Source organism: Mustela putorius, unplaced genomic scaffold, assembly GCF_011764305.1.
Source record: "Mustela putorius furo isolate JIRA1106 unplaced genomic scaffold, ASM1176430v1.1 tig00003909_pilon_pilon_pilon, whole genome shotgun sequence".
Taxonomy (NCBI): Eukaryota; Metazoa; Chordata; class Mammalia; order Carnivora; family Mustelidae; genus Mustela; species Mustela putorius.
Window position 1 is genome coordinate 4,728,907 of NW_025422057.1, and position 8,014 is coordinate 4,736,920.

Below are 8,014 nucleotides of genomic sequence, written 5' to 3' on the forward strand. Positions count from 1 at the left end.
GCACAAATGCAGAGATAAAGCTGGACTACTGTTCTGGAGAATGAAGGACCACCCACCAAGCTTTGAGTGTTTTGAGGCTACTGGAGGACATTAGCTGTGATGGTCAGGACCCTAACCCAGGTTCTCCCTGCTTTTATGGAAGTGAGGACAACTGTCCCGTGAACTAGATGAAATGCATTGTGTGATCAACCCTCCAGAAATCACGAGATGCGACAATCCTGTCTGCAAACTGCCAGTGCCCTATAGAATGATTCCCACTGTTGCTGGGGGAACACGCCTTTTCAGAGCAGTTTACCCTGGAATTGATTGAAGAATGACAGGCATTATGAGATGCTATTAATTTTTATGAAAAGAAGAAAAATTACCTTTACTAGAAATTGTGATCCTGTTTTAAATGAAGGGAACATGACTTGCTTATTTCACTCAATAAAAAGAGTAGACAAAACCATTTATTAACCAGATGGTGGCAGTGTTTTCATTAAGAAAAGATGAAGTGTTATTATGCACACTTCTGATCCATTTTATCAAACGATTAAGAGGACAGATTTTTGGGTCCTTCTTACTAAAATGCTTAAAATTCCAACCAAACAATGGGAAGCAGTGTCTCGGGGGGTTCCTGATAATTATTGGTAGTTTCTACCACGAGGAAATTACATAGATTATACGAGGCAAAATTAAAATGTTTGGCACTTTTTCTGTTGCTACCCCTTTGTTAAGATTTATAGAAATGGACTACAGTACTGCTTGGCTGGGGTAACCAGACTGACTGGTTTACCAGTTGACTTTGAGTTACATGGCTAAGATGCATTTCTGACAACTTTAAACATTTCTCTTTTTCATGTTCTATCACAGAGGAGGAGAGAGTTGTGTCCTGCTTTCTTCTCTAAACTTACCCAATGAATCCTTTGCTCCTCCACTCCCTGCAGACAGCACCACTGAGTCGTACGTCACAGACAAGCAAGAGCACCCGAGTTTTATTTCTGTAACACAACCAGGTGACAAACAAGCCAGCATCCTTGCCAACATTTAAATTCCACTATGCCAAAAAGGATTGCCAATCAGGTCTGGGAATAACGTTGTCCTCCTACGGAAAGGCACCAAAAATATCCGCAACCTTGACCTCTCCATCTGGGAATATGATGTTTCTCCTCCAAGGGACCAAATCCTCCCACCCGTACGTGCTGCCGGCACCATCTGCACCGTCTCCATCTGGGAATCAGATCCTAAACCCACACAGATGTACTCAAAGCCAGTGCCTATACCCAGCAGACTCCCTGACCCCTGGGCCCGGTAGGAAATATTGAGCAGCAGAGAGCAATTTGTCAATCTCTATTGTGCTTCCTCATCTAGGATCCTTGCTCCTGTGCTTTCTTACTCTCCCTGGGACCAGAACTGAGTTATTTTGTGTTGAGAGTTTTATTTCCAAAGGTATATTTTTCTAATTGGCATTGTATTTAGGATGATCTTTGCTAATGGGTATTATAAAGCTCCTGTGCTCTCCCCTGTAGCCATAAAATGCAAAGGCCTCCATACTGATGGAGGATTGGGGTCACCTGCCGAGTTGCAAAGCAGATTATAGGAAGATGAACTTGGCAGCCTTGGATGTACAGTTTTCAGTCCGTGAAAAAGATTGTGTGTGAGTGAAATGCACTTTGCTGATTTAAATAAAAAGGAGTGCGGAGCCCACTCCAATAATAAAGATGCCATGGCCAAGAGCAAATGGGCCTTGAACAACTTTCTCTCGGGTGGTTACTCCAATCTTTGCACTGTTCAATCTGGCATAAGCTTGCAAAGATGACTAAATAAGTCTAATGTTTATAACAAAGGCTGTCACAAAGAGCTTTGGGGTAAGACCATCTGAAGATCTGAGAACCCAGTATCTTGCAGGATTCACAAAATGGTCACCAGGGAGGAGAAACTTTCCAAATGTCCTTGAAGGCAACCTTGGTTTTCCTCATTGAGAATGATATTCGCTGTGGGCTTTTCGTAGATGGCTTTTATGCTATTGAGGTATGTTCCTTCTATCTCTACACTGTGGAGAGTTTTAATCAGGAAAGGATGCTGTATATTGTCAAATACTTTTTCTGCACCAATTGAGAGGATCATATGGTTCTTGTCCTTCCTTTTATTAATGTGATATATCACATTGATTGACTTGCAAATGTTGAGCCACCCTTGCAGCCCCAGAATAAATCGCACTTGGTTGTGGTTAATAATCCTTTTAATATACTGTTGGATCCTATTGGCTAGTATCTTGGTGAGAATTTTGGCATCCATGTTCATCGAAGATATCAGTCTGTAATTCTTTTTGATGCGGTCTTTGAGCTTTTCCTCTAAGGTCAGGAACATGACAAGGATGCCCACTCTCACCACTGTTGTTCAACATAGTACTAGAAGTCCTAGCCTCAGCAATCAGATAACAAAAAGAAATGAAAGGCATTCAAATTGGCAAAGAAGAAGTCAAATTCTCACTCTTCACATATGACATGATACTTTACATGGGAAACCCAAAAGACTCCACCCCAAAATTGCTAGAACTCATACAGCAATTCAGCAACATGGCAGGATACAAAATCAATTCACAGAAATCAACTGTATCTCTATACACTAACAATGAAACAGAAGAAAGAGAAATTAAGGAGTCAATCCCATCTACAATTGTACCCAAAACTGTAAGATACCTAGGAATAAACCTAACCAAATGGGTAAAGGATCTGTACTCTAAAAACTACAGAACACTTATGAAAGAAACTGAGGAAGACACAAAGAAATGGAAAAACAGTCCATGCTTATGGATTAGAAGAATAGATATTGTTAAAATATATATGCTACCGAGAGCAATCTATACACTCAAAGCAATCTCTATCAAAATACCTTTGACATTTTTCACAGAGCTGGAACAAATAATCCCAAAATTTTTATGGAACCAGAAAAGACCCCAAAGAGCCAGGAAAAGAAAGCCAAAGCTGGTGGCATCACAATGCCAGACTTCAAGCTCTATTACAAAGCTGTAATCATCAAGACAGTATGGAACTGGCACACAAAAAAGACACATAGATTAATGGTACAGAATAGAGAGCGCAGAAATGGACCCTCAACTCTGTGGTCAACTAATCTTTGACAAAGCAGAAAAAAATATCCAATGGAAAAAAGACAGTCTCTTCAATAAATGGTGCTGGGGAAATTGGACAGCCACATGTAGAAGAATGAAACTGGACCGTTTTCTTACACCATACAAAAAGATAAACTAAAATGGATGAAAGACCCAAATGTGAGACAGGAATCCATCAAACTCCTAGAGGAAAACAGATGCAGCAACCTCTTTGACCACAGCTGCAGCAACTTCTTGATAGACACGTCTCCAAAGGCATGTGAAACAAAAGCAAAAATGAACTATTGGGACTTCATCAAGATGAAAATCTACTGCACAGCAAAGGAAACAGTCAACAAAACTAAAAGGCAACCTAGGAAATGGGAGAATAAATTTGCAAATCACACATCAGATAAAGGGCTAGTATCCATGATCTCTAAAAAACTTCTCAAACTCAACACCCACCCCTCAAAAAAATCCAGTCAAGAAATGGGCAGAAGACACAAACAGACATGTCTCCAAAAAGACATACAAATGGCCAATAAACACATGAAAGAATGCTTCATATCACTTGGCATCAGGGAAATACAAATTAAAACCACAATGAGATACCACCTCATGCCAGTCAGAATGGCTAAAATTAACAAGACAGGAAACAACAAATGTTGAGAAGGATGTGGACAAAGGGGAGCCTTCTTACACTGTTGGTGAGAATGCAAGCTGGTGCAGCCACTCTGGAAAAATATGGAGGTTCCTTAAGAAGTTAAAAATAGAGTTGCCCTATGACCCAGCAACTGTGCTACTTGATATTTACCCCAAAGATACAAATGCAGTGATCCAAAGGGGCACCTGCACCCCAATGTTCATAGCAGAAAAGTACACAATAGACAGGCTGTGGAAAGAGCTGAGATGTCCATCAACAGATGAATAGATAAAGAAGATGTGAGATTATATATATATATATATATATGCCATCAGAAAAGGTGAATACTTACCATTTAAATTGACACAAATGGAACTGGCGGGTATTATGCTGAGTGAAGTAAGTCAACCAGAGAAAGACAATTATCATATGGTTTCACTCATATGTGGAATATAAGAAACAGCACAGAGAATCATAGGGGAAGGAAAACTGAATGGGAGGTCATCAGAGAGGGAGAAAAACCATGAGATACTTTTAATTATAGGAAACAAGCTGAGGGTTGCTGGAGGGGAGGTGGGTGGGGTGTGGCAAGTGGGTGGTGGGCATTAAGAAGGGCATGTGATGTGATGAGCACTGGGTGTTAAATGCAACTGAAAAATTATTGAACACTACATCTGAAACTAATGATCTACTCTATGTTGGCTAATTGAATTACATGACCAAAAAGGAAAAAAAAAAAAAGAAACTGACCTTGGCCAATGATCCAAGATGCTCATGTCCTCATGGATGCTCGTGCCTGAAGGACATTTAGCATCTTACCTAGAAATGGTGGTAATTGAGTCTTAGCTTCCAACCATTGACTGGGAGGTCTGGAAGCCTGAAGAGCAGATTAGCTGTTTTCAAATGTTTTAAGGGTCATCAGATCCAAAAAAGGAGCTGATGTCAAACGGTGATTGATTCTACCTCAGTGCAAGGAAGAGCTGTCTAATAATTCACTCTGCTCCCCAGAAATTACACTGGTGAGAACACTCCTACATGTGGAGTTCAAATGATTCAGAGTCCTAGATTCAACTCAGCTTACCTACTTACCAGTTGGATGACCAGTTGGAGGTTTTTTAACTCCTCTGGTCCTGCTCATCCTTCTTCTTCTTCGTCTTTGTCTTCGTCTTCTTTTTTTAAGGAATTATTTATTTATTTGACAGAGAAAGGGAGCACAAGCAAGGGGGAGCAGGAAAGAGAGAATTGCCCGATGCAGGGCTCAATCTCAGGACCTTGAGATCTTGGCCCGAAGTCAAAGGCGGACACTTAACTAACTAAGCCTCCCAGGTGCCCCTGCTCATCCTACTTCTTAGAGTTGTTCTTCTGGCCACATAAAAGAATGCATGTGTTGGGTCCCCAGTGGAACTATAGATGATACTGCTTGAAGAGGTCATCTTTTTTCAGATGAAGTAGAGCCAGTGGCTACCGAGATTGATGATGAAGCAATTCTTAGGGTAATAAAAGTTGCATTTGTTGAACACCTGGTACACCAGATCTGCACTGCTTGTTTACAGGACCTCAGATAATCCTTTAGGAACCTTTGAAAGAACATTGTAATCCTTATCTCATAGGTAAGGAAATTGCGGCTTGGAGATGTGATGTAAATTGCCCAAATGAATGACAGAGCTGAAATTTGAAACCAAGTCCAAGGGGCCTTTTCACTGCCCTTCCACTTAGCTGCCCCTAGTCTCTCAAATGCCCCTTTTAGTCAAGCAAGAGGGTTGATATTCAGTGATTCTGACAGCATGTCTTGCAATGCAAAATGGGAGGCTGGTACAAAGTGTGCCTTGTTACAAATCTCCGCCCATTGAGGTCAAATGACATCCAGGAGGTCAGCATCAGTTTCAAGGTTGTTTGGCTCTTGTTATTCTACAGAAGTGCCCTGCTCCTCTGTTCCACACAGCAGCCAAACCTGCAAGTGCATAAAGCGAGAGAAGATCAAAGGGTTATCTTCACAAATCTGTTCTAAATAGCTGTAAAGTTCTCCTTCAATCTGGACTGTAAACTCAACAAACATAGCTGTGATCTCCCGAGCGTACCATGGAAGTGTGAACAGCTGGGCAAAGGCAACATTGGTGTTAATTGACTCACCTCAGACATGTCTATCTTAGCCCAGCCTATATTGGGAGAATTTTCCTGTGATAGTCATTTGGTTTGTTAATGAATGATTATAGTCAGTTCAAGCGTGCGCTAAAACCTACAACTAATGTTGTGAAGAAAGGAGAGCAAATGAGCCAACACAAGGTAGACCAATTTTTGCATTCTGAAAACTCTGCCACCTGAGGTCCAGAACCCTGTATACCAACAAGGTCATATATGAACCAAAGTGTCGTCTCTCCAGAGAAAAGAATCCACAAGGCTCTTTTCCTTTATTCCTTGCCCTTTTCTTCATTCTTTTTCCTTCCTGCCCTCCTTCCTTCCTTCCTTCTTTCTCTTCTTCCTCCTCTTCCTCCCTCTATCTCTCTCTTCCTTTCTTTTTTTCTTTCCATTAGTGTTTAGTTTTGCCAAACTCAAACAGGTGTATACATAAAAGAGTCAACTAGTCAACACATGTCCTTATAAAAGCAGTAACCCCCCGTGTCACTGCTATTTCCCCCTTTCCAGAGGCAACCCCTTTCAACACCTTCCGCTTATTATTTTGATGTTCATCTCCATATCTCTAAATACAATCTTGTATTCTTCATTTCTCAGTTTTAGGTATTATGAAGTTAAGTCACAATTTGGTGAGATCAATCTTTGTTGTTTTCATCTTAGGACTGTGTAGCACCATTCCCAGGTAAGTCGTGTAGTTACCCAAGCTTGGATTTGCTTTCTTATACAATTTTTGTTTTCCCGGAGTTCACATTTCATCTCCCTAATGTGCCTGATTTTCTACACACTTTTCATTAATCCCACCAAGAAAGCTTCATAGTGATATAATCTCTCAAGACATTCAGACACATCGGGATTGTTGTCATTTTAAACTTTCAGATGAAGCCTCTCCCAGAGACTTCTGACTTATTCCATCTGGAGGAGCTGCCCTGTATGCCTACACACAGCTGTCTCCCAGCTCTCCCTTCCCTGTCCCTATCAGGGCTCCCTTCATTTATCTTCTTTCTTTATCACCGTCTTTTATCCTGTATTCCACTTCCTTGGTCTATACTCTCTTCCAGTGAGAAGTACATCTTACTCTAGTGTCCTGAGACTGAACATATAAGAAGTACATTTCTGAGACCTACTTCTCTCAAAATACCTTTCTTTTCCTCTCATAATTTTTTGCTATATTAGTTAGGTATAGAATTGTCTGTAGGAAACCATTTTCTTTAGAATTATAAAAATCGTACTTCTTTGGCTTTTAGCAATTGGCTAGTGTCCTTGAGTAGCCTGAAGCCTTTCTGATTCTGGATCCTTCACAGTGACCTTTGGTTCTCTCTCTTGTTCATCGAATCATAGGATCTTTTTTGTCCTGAATGTTCCAAAATGTCATAATGTGTGCTTTGGCGAGGTTTCTTTATAACTCTTGTACTCCATGCTTGATGTGTGTTTTTTTTTTTTTCCAAGCCTTAAAATTGAGTCCTTCTATTATGGGAAATTTTCTTGAATTATTTCATTTATCATTTCTTTTTCTTTGTTCTTTCTTTTGGGGACTATCAGTATTTAATATTGACTCTACTGGAGTGCTCCTCTAATTCCTTTCTCTTATGTTACATTTCCTCCTCATTTGGTTCCGCATTCTCAAATTCTTTCTCAACTTCTTTTCAAACCTTTCCATTGACTTGTGATCTCCACAGCTGTGGTATTGTTCCTGATAATTTTTTCTTCTACTGTTGCTCCTTGAATGTTCCTTTCTATACCATTCTGTTCTTGTTTTGTGGTTTCATTATACCCCCTTATCTATGTAATAATATCACTGGCAGTTTGGTTGTTGTTTTGGTTTGCTTTGGTTTTTGATATTGTTGTTTTCTATACTTGTATAGTTTTACTTCCTTTTTTTCAATCTAGAAACCCTCTTTTTTTAAATTTATTTATTTTTTTCAGCGTAACAGTATTCATTGTTTTTGCACCACACCCAGTGCTCCATGCAATCTGTGCCCTCTCTAATACCCACCACCTGGTTCCCCCAAACTCCCACCCCCCCACCCCTTCAAAACCCTCCAATTGTTTTTCAGAGTCCATAGTCTCTCATGGTTCACCTCCCCTTCCAACTTCCCTCAACTCCCTTCTCCTCTCCATCTCCCCTTGTCCTCCATGCTATTTGTTAT